Genomic DNA, 19,562 nt, shown 5'->3' with positions numbered 1-19,562 from the left:
AATGGTGGTGGGGGGAATTTGCTTGTCTTCCAAAGAGCTAACTCTGGAGTTCAGTGAGACTCAGCTGGTCTTTGTGTAAAGCATAACACAAGTAAGAGAAAGCATGACTGATATAATAGAAGTTTATTGATTGATTAGCCTTGCAACGTTATTATTAAAATAAAATAAACTACAGCACATGATTCCAATTTTGGAATAAGACAGGATGAAATAAAGGGATAAAATACAAATGTGTTAATACAAAGGGGCAGCAGATAAATTTGCCCTGAAGTCATCCGGAAGACACAGAAGTTGTCTGTTGTGCTAAAGCTCTGCTGAGATTTCCAATGCAATTCTGCTTCTGCACAAACTCTAATCTGGAAGGGAAGCTGACCAGAATGATTGGGCTGCCTCTCCTGTTGCTGCTGCTGTTGCTCTTTTGGCTCCTGCCTCCTTCTACTGCTCAACACATTCAAACCATGTGTGTGTTGGAAAAATATTTAAAGGCAGAGCTTCGGTGGGAATTTCACAGGCCTGGCGATCTGATTATTGGAGGGAATTTGCCCCTCGTAGCTTTTGCAACCTACAGAATCCCAAAGTTTCGAAGGATCCCAACTCTGGTTTATGAAGCCATTTCGTAAGTTTCATCTGGAGGGGAAATATGTAGATGATTTTTTTCCCTTTCTCTTGGATTCAGGGCTTGTTCACAGCCAGGAGTTCAATCCTGAGTGGCTCAAGGGTGACTCAGCCTTCCTCCTTCCAAGGTCAGTAAAATGAGGAGCCAGATTGTTGGGGGCAATATACTGACTGTAAACTACTCCTAGGTACTGTAAAGTGCTGTATAAATCTAAGTGCCATTGCTACTGCTTTCTTAGTAAAGAGCCAAACTTAAGAAAAAGACTAGAATTCCTAGTCCTTCAAAAGTCTTCATCAATTATATGATGATATGATGATAAACCATATAAAAATGGGAATTGCACAGTTCTGGTGATCTGATTATTGGAGGGAATTTGTCCCTGGTAACTCCTGTGACCTATGATATCCCAGACTTTTGAAACAACCCATCTCTACTTTCTGAAGAAATTTTGTAAGTTTCACCTGGAGGGGAAAGATGTAGGTGATTTCTTTCTTTTGGATTCAGGGCTTGTTCACAGCCAAGAGTTCAATCCTGATTGGCTCAAGGGTCCTTCCTCCTTCCAGGGTCAGTAAAATGGGGACCCAGATTTTATTTATTTTTATTTTATTTTATTTGTTTGTCAAACATGTACAAGATAACAAGCATAAACATGGACAAAGGAAGTAAATACAGATAAGTAAGACAGGGGTGGTAGGCACTCTGGTGCATTTATGCAGGCCCCCCTTTAAGGACCTCTTAGGAATGGGATGAGGTCCATGGTAGACAGTTTGAGGTTGAAGCTGTGAGGGATTGAGGCAGGGGTGGGATTCAAGTTTTTTAATAACCAGTTTTGTGCATGGCTTAGGTGGTGGGCATGGTTTGGTGGTCACATGACTGGGTGGACATGGCTTGGTGGTCATGTTATTGGCTGGATGTGGCCAACTCAATATCACTCACATTGAAGCATGCATCTCCTCACCTGGCCTCTCAAGACTGGGGATGTTGCAACAGTTGTAAGTGTGAAAAATGGTCATAAGTCACTTTTTTCAGTGCCATTGTAACTTTGAATGGTCACTCCATACAAGCAAAGGAGGGGAAACAAACTCCAGAGAAGTTCTAGAGATAGGAAGTCTAGTCGTGCCAAGAATGTAATAAGGGTTAACAGAGAGGCAACACCAGAATGTTTCCTTCCTGCCTTTCTTACAGGATTAGGCCAGTAATTTCTTCTAACAACTGGTTCTCCGAACTGCTTAGAATGTTAACAACTGGTTCTAGTGAATAGGTGTGAACTGGTAGAATCCCATCCCTGGGATGAGGCTGTAACAAGGGAGTTGGGTAGAGCATTCCAGGAATTGACCACTCTTGCTGAAGTTGTATTTTTTTCAATCGAGTTTGTGGGGGCAATATATTGACTCTGTAAACCACTCTGAGGGTCCTGTAAAGTGCTATATAAGTCTAAGTGCTATTGCTATTGCTGTCTTAATAAAGAGCCAAAGTTAAGAAAAAGGCTAGAATTCCCAGTCTTTCAAAAGTCTTCATCAATTATATGATTATATGATGACAAACTATATAAAAGTGACTAGAGATACAACTTTCAGACTGAGCCTAGTGAAGAAGTTGACCTATAAAATTAATATGAACACAAAGTCATTGTAAAAAAAACCCTTCAAAGACAGGTTCAATCCTTTTCCAATGTCAACCCCCCACCCTCAGTTTAGGAATCAGCAAAGCTGGTGAATAATGGCCCTTAATAAATCTGAGCTGTGGCACTCATTGGTTTCTTCTCCTCTGACCCAAAGAAGCTGCTCCAAGAGAGAAAGAAAATGATTAGGGAGGAAGAGAAGCAATTGTGGAGGATTTCAGCCACCAGAGGAAAGTCAAGACGGGAGAAAGAATAGAGGGGTATAAAATGATCTGGGATAAGGACAGCCTGGCTTTTCTCCTTTCTCAGGAATCCATCCAAGTACAATCAAGGAACATCCTTTAAAAAGCCAAAACAGTCCAATGGAACTTCTTTCTTACTGTTCAAAAAACACACAAAAAGGCAAGGAAAACTCCACCAGCACACAAGATCTTTCTTATAATGTTCCCCAATCTTTGTCCCACTATAGACCCCTACTCAGAAACTACCATCAGTTCCTGGCCTTGATGTTTGCTGTCATTCAGGTGAACAAGGAGCAGCTTCTCCTGCCCAATATCACCCTTGGCTTCCACATCTATGACAACCAGAAGATGGAGAGGAAGATTTTCAGCTTCAGCCTCTCCCTGCTCTCCACAAGAGACCGAATGGTTCCAGGTTACAAATGTGACAGGCAGGACACTCTACTCTCTGTCATTGGAGGTCACAACTCCAAATCCTCAAGGCAGATGACCTCCATCTTCAGCATCTTCAAGGTACCACAGGTAAGAAGGCTTCACTGGACACAGTATGGAGCACATGAACAATTGAAGTACACACTATATCCAAGGATGAACAGAAAGGTGGTGTGGGGTGGTGGACAAACCAGGGGTATATGACTTAGATAATCCATCCTAAAATTATTTTTTCTATTTTATACATCACGATACAGTTTTATATATCTGCAAAAAGATACCAATAGAATTCTAAAAGCTGTATTTGCCAAGAGGAATTCCTTCCTGACTTTCACAGAAGTTGATTATCTTTCTGCCCCTTTCAGTGCAGTTTATTCTCTGTATCAGGTAGATGTTTTCTTCCTTTGACTTCTGACCTATCACAACTAGGTAAAACAGGTAACTGGTGGCTCTTCCTAAGAAGGGAGGAAGGTGAAGCTTGTGAGTCAGCCTGACTGGTGGGGCATTAACTACACAATGGGGAACCCTAAAATCACCCTAAAACTTTAACTTTGTTTTTGAAAGAGGATTTTCACTTTCTCCAGCTTGGTGTTGGCTTTGAGTTCAGCCAAGGAGACAGAAGAGTTTATCCTTCCTTCTTCCGGATCAATCCCAAGGAATCTGCTCAGTATGAGGGTTTAATCCAGCTGCTCCTGCATTTCCAGTGGAACTGGGTTGGGCTGATCGCTAATGAAGATGATGGTGGGGAACATTTCGTCTCATCTCTGATACCAAAGCTGAAAGAGAAGGAGATTTGCCTGGCCTTCACTGAAGTAATAAAATTTGCTTTTAACAATGATAGACATAAAAAATTATATCATCTTTTCAACGCTTGGTCTAAAGGTGAAGTGATTATTGTTTTTGGAGAACTCAGTGCTTTTGCAAATTTTCAGATAGTTGGGTTTGCTGAAGAAACACATGCATCATTACTGAAAGTTTGGATCTTTACATCCAATTGGAAATTTAATGTGATGAGCATTCAATATGTATTGCCACTTATACAGCCTTACCATGGGGCCTTGCATTTTAAGGATCACACTGGGGATGTCTCAGAATTCAGCCATTTTCTCATGTCTTTAGACCCTTTAAACCCACAAGGGGACTCTTATCTCTGTCTATGGTGGGAACTGATCTTTGGCTGCAAGTTCTACAAACCAGGCAGGACCCCTCCAAGGGGAACAAAACCATGTACAGGAAAGGAGAATATACAGGATCTGCCATCCTACTTGTTTGGAACAAGCATGGAAGGTGAAAGTTACAATATCTACAATGCCATTTATGCTGTGGCACATGCATTACATGGAATGCATGGATCCAGAGGGCAACCAGCCATAATGAGGCTTGGAAAGGAGAACCCAAATGTCCAGTCCTGGCAGGTAATCTCTGTGTTTTGTTAATCCAGTCCCTCAAATATTGGAACACTGCTACATTATTGTTGTTGTTGTTATTATTATTGTTGTTGTTGTTGTCAGGGTACAACATGTGTACAATGAGATTGGCTGAGCCTCCCTTCGTGCACGCACACACCTAACACAACTCACAGTGAGGACAGAAGTCCCTAACCCAGTCCCAATCTTATTACACTGTGTGACCTTGTTGCACAACGCGCCGGCCCTGCAAGTCTATCATACTAGACATGAAGTTATTTTCTGTTCATTCTAAGGCAGCGAGCCCTAGCAATTTCATCTAGTGGTATCAGACAACAGCCCACAATGATTTGTGCTGTGCTCACCACCCTTTAATGTTTTTCTTTCCATGGCTGTCAAGCCAGCATACCACACCATCATGCTATATGTGAGGACGCTTTCTATTGTGGACTGGTAAAATGAGGTCATCAGTTGTTGTTCCACTTTATTCTTTCACAAGACCCTAAGGAAATGGAGTCTCTGTTTGGCCTTTCTGGCCACCTGGGTTGTGTTGATTTTCCAGGTAAGATTTTCGCTGAGATGGACTCCCAGGAATTTAAAGAAGGAAACTCTCTCCACACAGCTCCCCTCAGTGTAAAGTGGGGTGGGTTCCTCTCTCTTCTTCCGGAAGTCTGAACACCATCTCCTTTATCTTGCTGATGTTCAGGTGCAGGTTGTTTTCTAGGCAACATGAGGATAATTTTTTAACCTCCCCCCTTGTATGCTGTTTCGTCTCCACCTGTAATGAGAACCAATATGGTAGTATCATCTGCAAACATAATGATCATGGTGGATGGGTCAGATGATACACATTCATGTGTGTACAGTGTGTACAGGTAGGGACTGAGCACAAAGCCCTGTGGGAAGCCAGTGCTAAGCTTCAGGGAGGTGGATGTGACAGACGCAGCCCTCACTGTTTGTGATCGGTCCTGCCAAAAGGATTTGATCCAATTGCAGAGGGAAGAGGGAAAATCCAAGTCAGTCAGCTTTTCGATAAAGATGCTTGGCAGGATAGTATTTAAGGCTGAGCTGCAGTCAATGAAAAGCATCCTGACATAGTTTCCCGTTTTCTCCAGATGGCCCATTACAGAATGTAAGGCAGTAGCTATGGCGTCATCTATACCTCTATTAATGAAAGGTAGGATTGCATTTGCTTTTTAGGCTACTGCCACACAATGTTATTCCCTCCATGTAGATGTAGTTCCATGGAGGACTACATTTGTCAACAAGTAAAAACCCATCTGTTGGTCATGCTTTCTATCTCACATTTTACTAGCTTGCCAAGAAGTAGGTTGTGGTCTACTTTTTCAAATATTTTTTTTTGGAATCTGAAGTGTACTGAAGAATACTATGTCCACAACATTTTGCTGATCTACTAATTTTGATGCACAAAATGAATTAAGCAGTTCCACTTTCTCCTTGCTGCTTGTTACCTCTTTGCCATCTTCTCCCTTCAGTGGACCAATTGTTTGTTTGACTTTTGTTTTGTTTTTTTTATGTGTTGAAAGAAACTTTTTTTATTGCTTTGGACATTTGTTGCAAGTCTTATTTCATTCAAAGCCTTAGCTTTCCTAATTTCAACTTTGCAAGTTTGAGCTATTCGTTGGTATTCTGCCTTAGTTATCTTTCCTTTTCATTTTTTGTACTTGTCTTTTTTCCCTTCAATTAATCTGAGAGTTCTTTGTGTAACCATGCTAGATTTTTCTTGGTTTTCTTTTTTAGTGGTATTGAACTAGACTGGGCATTTATAACAAAAGAGGTATTGTTATATGTATTTTTCAGAGTTACTCTGAATTTTTCAGTTTTCCTTGCTTCTTGAGTTGATTTGTCCTTTAAGATTTTCATCCATGGGATCTTTCCCAGACTCTCAGTTTGTTAAAATCAGTTCTTTTAAAGTCTAAAACATTTTTCCTTTTATGCTGACCCATAAGCATTCTAGAAGGCTTTAATCCTTTGTTGTGTACCCTCTCTGCACAGACAAAGTGATCTTTAACATATAATGCAACTCCACTTCCTCTTTTGTTAGGTCTGTTTCTTTGGAATAGTTTGTATCCATCCATCCATCAGTATATTCCAGTCATGTGTTTAAGTAATGGCAAGTATATTATACTTGGCCTCATGTATTAGTACTTCAAGTTCACCCTGTTGTTCTTTTTCTTTTCTTTCTTCTCTTTACTCTCTACATCCTTATATGATTGGTTATCTAGTGGTTTTTGCTTGGAATTCTAGTCCGACCTCCTATCCAAGCAGGAGACCCTACACCATTTCTGACAAATGGCAGTGCAATCTCTTCCTTGAAAGTCTCAAGTGATGAAGCTCCCACAACTTCCAAAGGCAACTTCTGTTCCATTGGTTGATTGTTCTCACTGTCAGAAAGTTTATCCTTATTTCAAGGTTGGATCTCTCCTTATTAAATTTCTATCTATTATTCCTGTTTAGCCTTCAGGTACTTTGGAAAATAGCTTGACTCCTTCCTCTCTGTAGCAGCCACTCAAATACTGCAAGATTATTATCCTGTCTCCCCAGGTCCTTCTCTTCACTAGACTAGCCATAGCAAGATGAAAATTCAGCCAGATTCTTCAACAGGTCAACTGAAGTCCTAGTAGACATATTTGCAGAACCAACTCAGTTTCCGTCCTGTTGTACCCTGAATCTAGCTGTAGATAGACACTTGACTCAATTCATTGTAACCCTGGTTTATGTTTCTATGGCTGAGCATGTTGTGTGATCCCATTGTCAACTCTGAAGCCATTTTCTTTAGCACCTTCAGAGCTGCCACAGCAGAGCCGGGCAGAGCTGTGGGAACAGGAAGGGGGAGGTAGAGATAGCTGATGATCTGTAGCGTAAACAAAATTCTTTCCTCTGGGAACCAAGGACTTTCTCACCAGGAGAATGGAATCAATGGACACCTGATTGGACCATGTGATCGACTGCATGGGGAAGGGAAAGGAAAACATTACTTTTAATATGGGGGAAAACCATGGGAGTTTAGAGTCAAGTTTTCATCAGAAGTGCCAATATGACATGCCTAATAAATCTGTACTTTGAGGAATATGCCTGCCTCGGCATTTTGATTGTGTTGGGTGTGTTACTTGGAACCCTGCCACTAACCCAACTCTAAACCTCTAAATCCTGACACTCATTTGCCATTTCTTGCACGGAACTGCTTGTTGTATGAAACCAGCCTCTGTCAACTTTAGCACACAACAGTGTTCAACGTAGTGTGACATTTATGAAATTGTGGAGATTTTTTCTGCATCAAAGCATAAAGAATGGATCTTTATGTCCACTGAAGTCACAAATTAGGGCAGGCACTGTGTGGAAAACAAATTCTTAGAGGTATGGAAAGCATTAGCAATTTCTGAAGGTCTCTTTTCTTTCAGATTCTTCCCCATTTGAGGAATGTCCACTTCAACAACAGTGCTGGAGATGAAATATCCTTCTCAGAAAATGGACTGGGATCTGCTCGTTACGATCTTCTCAACTGGGTTCTCTTCCCCAATGAATCTTTTGTCTCTGTGAAAGTTGGACAAACAGATCCTGGAGCTCCTGCAGGACAGGATTTCACCATCAACTCTGATGCAATTGTCTGGGCAAAAAAGGTGAGCTAGAAGGTAAAATAAATCCAGAAAAAGTGTCACTCTCTTCTGGGGATTCAAAATTTATCTCTTACTGGAAAATAGGTTACCGAATAAAAAAAATTGGAAATCGTTTGATGAAAAAGTTGTTTTGCATGTAACAAGTTTGAGGTCTGATTTATGACAGATCAAAAAGTTTTGACATCAGGAACTTCTGGTTTGAGCCTCTTTGGCGACAGACTGAAACCTCATCTCTGCGAGGCTTCGATCCATGGTCACCGCTGGAGTGCCCCAAGCCAGCTGGTTTCGGGGCTAAGCCACTCCCTAGAGGGGGTGAAGAGGGGGGAGATTGCCTGCAGGGTTGAGGAGAGCCACATCTCTCCTCCCCAGATGACCATTACTCCCTTTTCTGAAGGCGATTGTAGCAGTGGTCAGAAATGGCCACCACAAAGAAGAACTTGACCAGAAAAGATTGTGCAGGAGGAAGATAAGAAGAGAAAGTTTTGGTTGACTGGGTCAAACAGCAAAAGCAACAAATAAGGTATCCTGGAATTGAAACTATTAAAAAAAACCCAATAACATTGTTCCCTAAGAAGATTTTTAAGCTGCGAAGGAGAGAGAAAAGGGAAAATATTTGGTTTTTTCTTTCTCCTTTTCCTATACTGACAGCTAAGAGACTTAAGCATGAAATTAGAAAAAAATCCACTTTGACATTAATTAGGCATTTTATGCTGAAAATAAAAAAGTCAAAGGGATAATAAATATTTCTGGATAATCAAAAGCTTTTGAAAACAGAAAAGCAGAGAAAAAGAATGAAAGGGCAGGATCTGGAAGGGAGGAGACTGCCTGGAATTAAAAAAGAACTTACAGCAAAATCTCAACAAGACTTCCAAAAGATGCATTTTAACTGAATTATCGCAACAAAAACCACAGGAAGAGAAAGTGGAAAAAGAAATAAGAAGAAATAATTTGGGACTATTTGGATTACTTGATGATTTCTGGATTTTTGGTTATTGTATTTGAATGACTAAAATCAATCGGGTGGTTGTTTAAAACTGTTTAAAATGGCTCCACTTTTAGAAGAACTGAAAATGGAACTTAAAAAGTACAAAGAAGATGCACAAGAAGGGAGGGGTTCTTTTGGCTTCGTATTTCAGTTTTTAGAAATTGAGGCTTGGAATTATGAGAAACAACAAGAAATGCCTGCAGAACAAGAAGATTGCGACAAAGAAGAAGCCATCTTTAATGAACAAGTAATCTTAGGTGTGGGGGGAAGGAAAGGGGGGGAAAGAGAATGGAAAGTTTAAGATTGGGGAAAAACAACTCCCCCCCCCAAAAAAAAAACAGAGTGAAAAATAAGTATAAAATCAGAAAGCAACAGAAGAGAGAAATGCAGAAGAGAGAGTTAGATGTAGAGAGACAAGGGGTAAAAAGGGGAGGGAGAAGATGAGAGGGAAGAAAGAAAGGAAAAGAAGTTATAAAGGACAGAAGCAAAATATAAACAGGGTCTATTTAGAGATAACGGGTGAAAATTTAATGGAAAAAGGGATTCTGCAAAGGTACATAAGATAGTACTGCTATACTAAAAACAGAAATAATTTTAGAAAATATGAAACGATGAATGATTAAAATGTTTGATAAAATAGCTATCGTAATTCAGTGGAATGCTTGTCAATAAATAAATGTAACAAAATGAATATTTAATGATTTACAAAACATATGTGAAGAGAAATAAGGAAAAAATTAATTATGGAGATTATATGTGTCTTTAAGAAAGTATGACATTTAATTGAAAATAAATGTTAAAGATGTTAAGATTTTAATGATTATTAATGATAGAACTGAATTGGAATGGAATGAGGGTTTATAATTACATATATTTATAACCTTTTTTAAAAAAAGAATATAGTTTGTATTATAAGAATGTACCAAGCAGAATTCAATTGGAAGTTATATATTATGTATTATATTGAAGGTCATAAACTTAAGGTATATATTGAAGTTGAAATAAGAGTTGAATGGATGTAATTAAAAGATGTAAAATTGTCATACTCCAATTAGTAACTACAGGAGAAAATTTGTTTAATGAGAAAAGATAATATGAAATTGAAACATAACGGGAAAAAATATAAATATTTGAATTGAGATGAGATAATCAAAATAAAATTGAGAAAATTAAAAGAGGGGAAAAGCTATATAGAAAATGTAGAATAGTATAAGATATGGAATAGAACATAAAAAGGAGCATGAAATTGAGTTTTGTGTCTGTATAAAGAAGTTCAACCTGGGACCATGCTATTTTCAAAAAAGATGTTTTACTTGTATTTTGTATGTGTGAAAACCCAAATAAAACTTTATTAAAAAAAAGTTTTGAGATCAGGAAGAAATTCTATCTGAAACCGAGGATGCAGTTAGACCAGCCAAGAGTGGTTTCCATGGACCATTCCCATTCAGTTGGATCTCCATTACTGTTCTTTTGCAGGTCAAGCCACATTTCCAATCCCCAGAATCCAATAATGGTTCAGATTGGCACTAGACATAATCTCCCTGGAGCTTTTCCTGGTTTGTGTTACACTTGAGTTAACCATTGCTTTTGAAGATATTCTAAAGACGCAAAGAGAAATATGAAGAAATGAATAAGTGAAGCACTGCCGAAGACATCTACAGAATTTCTCTTTTCTCTTTTAGAAGGTGCCCTTTGCCAGGTGTGGCAAGAAGAGGTGCCAGGCAGGACAGAGGAGAAGAGTTCCAGAGGGCCAGCAGGTTTGCTGCTACCAATGTTCCCCTTGTCCAGAAGGGACCATTTCTAATCAGACAGGTAAAACACACTTTCAATGTAGATCTTCCAGGGTCAGGGAAACCATTCAGTAGAAAAAAATATCAATTTTATGGTCATTTTTGATAGATTCTTCAACAGAGAATCTAGAGCTTCTTCAACAGATTCATGCTTTTCAACTGTGTTATTCTGTCAGCGCTATCAGTCTCCCAGGAGATAGACAAACCTGTTGGAGAAGAGGGAGGTACATCTGACAAAGTTGCCTGCCCTTCCCTGAAAAAGAAAAATTATCTGAATGAGTCAAGGCAAAATGCAAAATGCAAAAAAGGTGGAAACGTCATTGTCTCAGACAAAGCTATATCTAGTATAATCAATATTGATGGATGTTTTGTTCTTTCTGATATTCCATGACATGCAAAGTATTTTTGATTTCAGATGCAGCTTCCTGTGATCCCTGTCCAGAAAACCAATACCCCAACAATGACAAGGACCACTGCATTGCCAAGAAGATCCACTTCCTTGCCTATCAAGAGCCCCTGGGATATGGTTTAACTTCTCTCAGTCTTTCTTTCTCCATGATCACATTGGGAGTCCTGGCAATTTTCCTTAAACATCATGATACACCAATCATCAAGGCCAACAACCGATATCTCACTTACATCCTCCTGGTCTCCCTCCTGCTTTGCTTCCTCTGCGCCTTCCTTTTTATTGGAAGACCCAGAAACCTCACTTGTCTTTTCCAACAATCTGCCTTTGCCATTCTCTTTTCCCTCGCAGTTTCCTCTGTCTTGGCGAAAACTGTCATGGTGGTTCTGGCCTTCATGGCCACCAAACCAGGGAACAAGACAAGGAAACTCTTAGGAAAACCACTGACTAACTCCATTGTCTTAGCCTGTCCCCTGGTCCAAGCAATTCTTTGTGCCATTTGGCTGGCAACTTCTCCCCCATATCCCAACTTGGACTTCCACTCCTTGGTAGGGGAGACAATCTTGGAATGCAAGGAAGGCTCAACTTCAATGTTTTACACTGTCCTCGCATACCTGGGTTTCCTGGCCATCATCAGCTTTTTAATGGCCTTTCTAGCTAGGAAATTGCCTGACAGTTTTAACGAAGCCAAGTTCATTACTTTCAGCATGCTGGTTTTTTGCAGTGTTTGGATTGCTTTCCTTCCCACCTACCTGAACACCAAAGGAAAATCCATGGTGGCTGTGGAGATCTTCTCCATCCTGGCCTCTGGGGCTGGTCTCCTATCTTGTATCTTTCTCCCCAAATGTTATATTATCCTACTGAGACCTGATCTTAATTGTAGACAAAATATAATGGGACACAAAAATCTCTAATTAGTTCATTAAAGAATTGATGATGTGAATAATTAGAAATTATGTATCAATCACCCACACTTTTAGTTTTCATTAATTTCAATTCACCCAATGAGGCCTCAAGAGCAACATGGAAAAATGATTTGATGCTAATGTGAACTATGCTTCCACTCTTTCTTTAAAAATCAAAAGTATATGTTTAAATATGTTGGGCTGGTTTCATTAGGTTGGGTTGTTTTGAAGCATGTTTATTTGCATTGTTCCCTGAGGCTTTGCTGAGTTCCCTACCAACTTTTTCATTCAAATGACTATTTTAATTCTGCAGTTTAAATAAGATACATTTTTGCTCCCTATAACCTTAATAGAAAATCAATAAATTTATTTATTGCTGACTTCTATATTTCTACTGTCTTAATTCTAGTTGATCACTGTCACTCTCTAAGGAGCCACTCTCCTTTTTCTGTAGAGTTCAGTCTGCTTTTTATATATATATTTTATTTTTTTCTCTTACTGGTCTGTCTTTAATTTCTATTGTCTCTTTTTTTCCTTTGTTCCTGAAGGTCTTTCTTCACTCTGCTCTTCCGGCTCTCAACTCCATCTGAAAAAATAGCTGGACCAACATTTTTCTCAGTCTGATTCTGAAGGGAAAATCAATTAGTTTCTTTCCCTGCTTTACTCAGTGGCTGCCTTCATCCCTGTTGCCTCTTTTCATCAGGGCAGTCTATCTTTTAATTTACCTGTTTATCTGATTCTTGGTCTTTGGCTATTTTTATTCCGCCACTTCCTCATGATGGAAAAGCTCCCATGAAGTCATCTTGTTTCCCTCCTTCTGGTCTCTTGCTCAGCACTTCATCTCTTCTCTTTGTTCATTCCTTTTTGATTCTACTCTTCTACATCTGAAACTTTAATCCATCTGAGGGAAACTGTCCAGACCAGAAGATGTACAATTGGGCATCTGTCATATCTCTGGGACACTGCAAAAAGAGGATTTGTCTGGTAGGGTGATGGTTGGGTATTAGGCTTGTCACTCAAGGAAGCTAGTTCAAAGCACAAAGGATGGGGACTGAAGAATAATGTAAAGCAGAATGTTGTACATGAAAGAGGCTCTGCATCCTGTCAAGAAAACCTCCATCAGGCAGAATGATTCATTTTGAAATACTTGTTTAAAATATTAATGACCCATTCAAGTGATAGGGAGATTGGGCAGAATGCATCTAAGTCATTAAGAAAAGAAGCAAGCATGTGATTAATAAAAACCATCCAGGTACCCCATAGCTGAAACACATCTCCATTGGCCAATCAAGGAAACACCACTAAAATAAAGGCCATGTTGAATTATTCCAGGAAGTCCCAGGGCATTTCTTAATCTTGAAAGAGTTTGGTGGCGGCAACAGAAACTGTCAATTCCAAAGAGATCTCAGATATTTAAGAGTTTTCCTCACATGTACATTAAGGGAATCAGACTAGGTGACCCCCAATTCTGATCCAATTCTAAAACTGCATCACTCTCTAATCACAGTTGCCCAATTGACAAACTGACAGACACAATTGTGGGTTCACAAATAAGTTTCCCTTATGGCACAGGCTCCAGAGCTTTGGGGATAACACGGACATTAATCTCTCCCGGGATTCTTCAAACACTAGCAATTCTTACTTCATCTCAGTGGATTTCCACAGATTAAATCCGCTTTAAGCCTAAAGAGGTTATGGTGAAAACATGTTTATCTACAAGCTCCAAATACTATTGCCAGATCCTTTTATAGTTGTAGCTTAGATGAATGTTTTTGTGAAGATTGAAATCTACACTTAGTCCTCTGAAGTCACCAGAGTATCACTTTCCCTGCAACATTCTGTGTTGGCTTGATCTAGAAGAAGGTCTCTTTCTGTGGCCAATGATTTGGCTTTTAGTGTTGCTGTGGACCTTGCTTGCAGCTGTCCAAATGGACCTGAGGCCAAATTGCTTCTGGAGGAGATCTTTTCAAGCACAAAAAGACTATTATAGACCTGGAGATCTCATTATTGGTGGAAACCTGCCTCTCTCCATTACTAAAGTTCTACAGCTTCCTTTACATGAGCCTCCTGGTAATTGGGATACCTATTCTCTGTAAGTGTTTTTTTGATTGTCCTTTTTTTTCAGGGCAACATGAAAAAGGCAGTTTTGAACATAGGGCAGACTTAAATCCCACCCAATCTCTATTGATGCAGGACCCTCCTAGTTAGAAGACACTGATTCTCATAGATGATTGAATCTGCCTACCCCCCTTCTCAAGCCCTCTGACTCTTCACTGGTAAAGAACAGCTTGTCACCCAAGGGAGTCAACCTTTTCTCCATGTTCCTGAAGGCAAGGTGCCCATTGAAAAGAAACCAGTATGGACTGAACTTGTGCTAGGTTCTTCTGTTTAATTTCTGGACCAAATTCATCTTCCCATCTCATTATTCTGATGATTTATAACACCATCCTTCATGCTTGCATTACATTATCTGTAGAAAAGGTCTGTCATTTATCCCACCAAGTCTGGCTTCCCACCAATCACTTGTTAATCCTGGGCTAATTCTAGGTCAGAGGAGTGAGCTTCTTTGGAGAATCCCCAACAGGAAGAGTTCCACCCTCTGACAAACTGAAAGGGCTTTTCTACCTGGGGGCCATTCATCAGCTTAATCATTTCTAGCCAGCAAAAGTCAACCAGGTCAGAAATTCAATTTAATTCAGTTTAATCTAATGTATGGGTTTATGAAGCCACTTGATTCAAAAGGACTGAGAACATGATAAGGTGCCAGATTGGAGGAAAGTGCTTGAGAACATAGGACAGAAGATGACATGACTGGCAATAATAAAATGTGTAGTTTTGTCAAGATAGTAATAGTGATAGCATTTAGACTGATATACCATTTCATAGTGCTTTACAGTCCTCTCTAAGCGATTTACAGGGTCAGCCATCAGCCTCTTGGCCCTAACAAATTGGGTCCTAATTTTACCCACCTTGGAAGGATGGAAGGCTGAGTTAACCTAGAGCCAGGTGATTTAAACTGCCAAATTACAGGCAGCCGCCATTTAGGAAAAGTAGCCTGTGTACTGCACTTTAACCATTGCACCACCATTTATTTATTATTTTACTTTTTTTTATTTTGTCAAGCATGTAGTAGATAACAGATATAAGTATAAACATGATTATTAATACATGAAATGGATACAAACAAAAGGGAAATATTAGGACAGGGATGGTAGGCATGTTGGTGCTCTTATGCAGGCCCCTTACAGACTTCTTAGGAAAGGGGTGAGGTCAATAATAGACAGTCTAAGGTTAAAGATTTGTGGGTTTGGGGAAGAAACCACAGTCAGGTAGAGTATTCCAGACAGTGACCACTCTGTTGCTGAAGTCGTATTTCCTGCAATCAAGTTTGGTGCGCTTAACCTTGAGTTTGTATCTATTGTTTGCTCTTGTGTTGTTTTAGTTGAAGCTGAAGTATTCATTGACAGGTGGGACATTGCAATGTATGATTTTATACACTATACTTAGATTAGACTGAAGGCTGCATAGTTGTAAGTTGTCTAAACCTAAATTTTCAAGTCTGGTGGCATAATGAATTTTGTTGCAAGTAGAGGAGTGGAGGTCTCTTCTCATGAAATATCTCTGGACTCACTCAATTGTATTAATGTCTGATATGCAATGCGGGTTCCAGGCAGATGAGTTGGGTTCAAGAATTGGTTAGCAAATGTTTTTTTTAACAAATTTTATTAATCTTTTAAAAACAATACACAAACAAACAAAACAGGATGTAGTAACATAAAATATCTTTTCTAAAAAACAAATAAAACATCTTACTTAAAAAAGATAATTCCAAATTATCATATTTCTATACAAACACAATTTAATATGTATATTTATCTTATCTGTTCAACTTCATATCTTTTCCCAACTTCTCTTTATTGCCCCCTTTCCTTCTATTTAATTGTATTTCTTTTGCCTTAAATTATATATATTCATTCTATATAGTTTCATTAGTTCTCTTCCAACATTCTTTCAAACATAGACAAACATTACATAAAACATAAATACATAAAACTTATTTTTGGAAAGTGGCTTACCCCGGGTTAGATCTTTTTGTACAGACATAAATCAAATTCGTGCTCACTTAATATACTATTTCATATCTTATTTAACATTCTATATTTTCTATATATTTTCTCTCTCCTATTCACTCTTTTAATTCTATTTTATTTATTTCATCTCAATTTAAATAATTATACTTGCATCTTTTGTCTGTTCTCTTTCAATCATCTATTTATCCTTTCTTTCTAATACAATATTACTCCTGTAAACATTGGTTGAAGTATGACAACTTTTTATCTTTCCCCTAAATTTAACACTTAAAATAATACATACTTTCCATACTGATTCTGCTTCATACATTCTAAGTACTACATTTCAAAATAATAAAACAAGCAAATAATATTAAATTTAATAAGTAATAATAAAACAAAAAAAGGAATATTGACTTTATAATATAATAAGAACAATGTTTCATAGGAAATTAAACTCTATTATTAAATCTTAAACATTTTCATAGCTTCCCTTTAATGCATTATTAACTCATATAATATTTTAATTTTCTAACTGTTTCAAATACTAATATCTACAATACAATCTTATGTACTTTTGCAGAATCATTTTTATAAAATTATATCTTACCCCTTATCTCTGAAAAAATCCTGTTTTTTAACATCTTGTTTTAAACCTTTACGACTTCTCTTTCCTTTTTCCCTTCCTTTCTTATCAATTCTAGCTTTTTGACCCCCCCATCTCTCAAATTTCACTCTCTTAATCTTCTCTCTGTGTTGTATTTCTCTTTTCTGTTGCTTTCTGACATCGTATCGATTTTTCCTCTTATTTTTCTTTTTCTTGGTTGCTTTTTTAAGTCCCGAGTTCACCATTTCCTTGCCCCCCTTTTGCTTTTCTTCCTCCACTAAGAGTATTTGTCCATTAAAGATGGCTTCTTCTTCTTCACCCCAGCCTTCCTGTCATTATTGTATTTCTTGATAGGTAGAAATCGCCATTGCTAAAAAGTGGAAAATAGATCCAGAATAGCCCTTGCCTTCTTGTTCCTCTTCTTTCAATTTTTGAAATTCCATTTGTAATTCTTCAAAAGATAATGCCATTTTTTATAACAACCCAAATGTCTTTAATCTTTAAAAAAATAGTTCACAAAAATCCCAAAGTCACAAAGCAAACCAAATCAGAGCAAACAGTTTCATTTAGCACTTTCTTCTTTCTATATTTTCTCTTCCTAGGGTAGAATTCAAATACACAGTTCCAAAGTAGTCTTCTAGAAGTCATAATATCTTTTATTTCTGATCTTATAAACTCAAAGCAGTCTCCTTCAGTACAATCTTAAAATAAGTCTTTACCTCTTCCTTTCCACTTATAGCAAATAAAAAGAATTTTAGGATTTTAATTCCAATGTCCAGAAATCCTTTATCCCCTTGGCTTTAAATTTCAAGTTAGATTACCTTCCATGCCCAAGCAGGTTTTTCAGATTTCCATCTACTGTTTCTGTGGGAAGGGAGAGTGAAAGAAAATAACTTTCCCTTTCCGGTTTTCTTCTGCCACTTTTACAATCTCCTCTGGGAGACAATGTATCCTTCAAACGATTTAGCTTCCAGGGTGTTTAGAAGTTTCTTGTTGTCCCGGTTCAGCCAAAACTTTCGCTTTCTCCTACTTCCTCCTGTATGAATCTTACCTGGCTGCAGGCTTCTTTGTGGCGGCCATTGCTGACTGCACTCCACCGCCTTGGGAAAAAAGGATTTTGCCGGCTGAGGAGGGGGTTTGCAATACTCCCAAACCCCAATCCAGATCCCCTCTCTCTTCAGTTGCCTCTATGGGGCAACCATATCTTCCAGATCCGTCTGGATCAGAGGCACCTCGGCAGCTAGCGCTGCAGGAATCGTGGAGAGTCGCGAATTCCTGCCGCCGCTGCAGTCTTGCAAAACCGGAAGCCCCTGTTAGGAAATGTTTTGTATGCTCTAGTTAGTAGTACAATATTACCAGAGAAAAAGCTTCACAGGATTAGGTTAACAACTCTTAATGCCTTTTTGGCAATGTTGTTACAGTGGGCTCTAGCACTTAGATCATTTAGAGATGAGTACTCCAAGGTTTTTGACAGAGTGGGGGTCATCTACAAGGTTATGTCCATTCAGCTTGTATTTTATTTTCTAATTTCTTTTTTTGTTTTTTTGGCAATATGTAAGACAGAGCATCTGTTTGTTGAGATTTGAAGTTGCCACTTGTTTGACCATTCTGACACATAGTCAAGATCTTTTTGAAGGATAGCAACATTGTCAGCAGTGTTGAATAGTTTTACATCATCCGTGCAAAGAATAGAGTTGCTTTTAAAGCTTTTAAAGGTCATTCATGTAAAGTATAAAGAGAGTTGGTCCTAGAATGCTGCCTTGGAGAACACCACTGTTGACAAGTACAGGATTTGATAGGGAGCTCCCTATTTTGACCATTTGTTTCCTGTTTGACAGGAATGAAGCTATTCAATTATGCAGGTGTTCGGCGATGCCATCAGATTTTAGTTTTAGAAGTAGTTTTTGTCATGTACCACTGAATCAAAGGATTTACAGAAGTCTATATAAATAGTGTCTATTGTTTTGCCTTGATCGAGTTGTGTAGTCCATATGTTTTGGCAGTGTAGGAGTTGCAGATTACAGTATAATTTTTTTCTGAAAGCAAGTTGTTTGTTTGTCCCAAAGTGGAGGGTAATGGATTGGTTAATAATTGATTCTATGACTTTGCAGGTGATGCAGGATGCAGAAATTGGTCTGTAATTTTCAACTAGGCTATGTCTCCTTTTTGAAGATGGGGGTGACCATGGCTAGTAACCAAAAGTTGGGCAAGGAGTTGGTCATCAAAGATTTTTCAAAGATTATGCTTAGATGTTCTGCTACAGCTCGAACCATGGCTCAGTCATATTTCCTTAACAGGACTGAAAAGTTCATTTTGGAAAAGTCAATACTGACTTGAGCTTAGCTCATGCCATAAATTATAATTTATGCATCAACTCATATTTGCTGCAGAGAGAGGAAGAGGAGTTTTTGTCATACACCACTGACAATAATAACAAAATCTTATTGATTGACAGTAATCCTGTATTCTGACAGCAGCAAAACAAATCAACTAATCTGTATTGATCTGTTCTATGATCAACCCTTAGAATTTGTGTAATGAAATAATAGAATAAACATCTCCCTCCTGCTGCTGTCTAATTTTTGTCATCTAATACCTGCTGCAAAGACCTGTTCCCAAGAACTACCAACACATTCTGGCTTTGGCATTTGCCATCCAGGAGGTCAACAAAGACCCACAGCTTCTCCCCAACATCACTCTGGGCTTCCGCATCTATGAAGAGAACCAGTACGCAAGCATGACTCCAGATGTCAGCCTGTCTCTGCTCTCCAGCCAGAGAAAAGTGTTTCCTAACTATAAGTGTGACACACAGGACAACCTTCTCTCTGTCCTTGGGGGCCTCAACTC

The 19,562-nt window shown here is 38.7% G+C and overlaps 1 protein-coding gene across 1 annotated transcript in view; it reads left to right on the top strand.

The window, feature by feature from the left end:
• Window positions 1-19,562, top strand: part of LOC148128320 (extracellular calcium-sensing receptor-like) — a 41,117-nt gene that overhangs the window by 19,514 nt on the left and 2,041 nt on the right. The window lies entirely within an intron of this gene.

This window comes from Pseudonaja textilis, chromosome 1 (genome assembly GCF_049901715.1).
Source record: "Pseudonaja textilis isolate UNSWEBS1 chromosome 1, rPseTex1.2, whole genome shotgun sequence".
Classification (NCBI taxonomy): Eukaryota; Metazoa; Chordata; class Lepidosauria; order Squamata; family Elapidae; genus Pseudonaja; species Pseudonaja textilis.
Note: the sequence above shows the minus strand (reverse complement) of the source record. Positions and strands in the feature narration are given on the sequence as shown.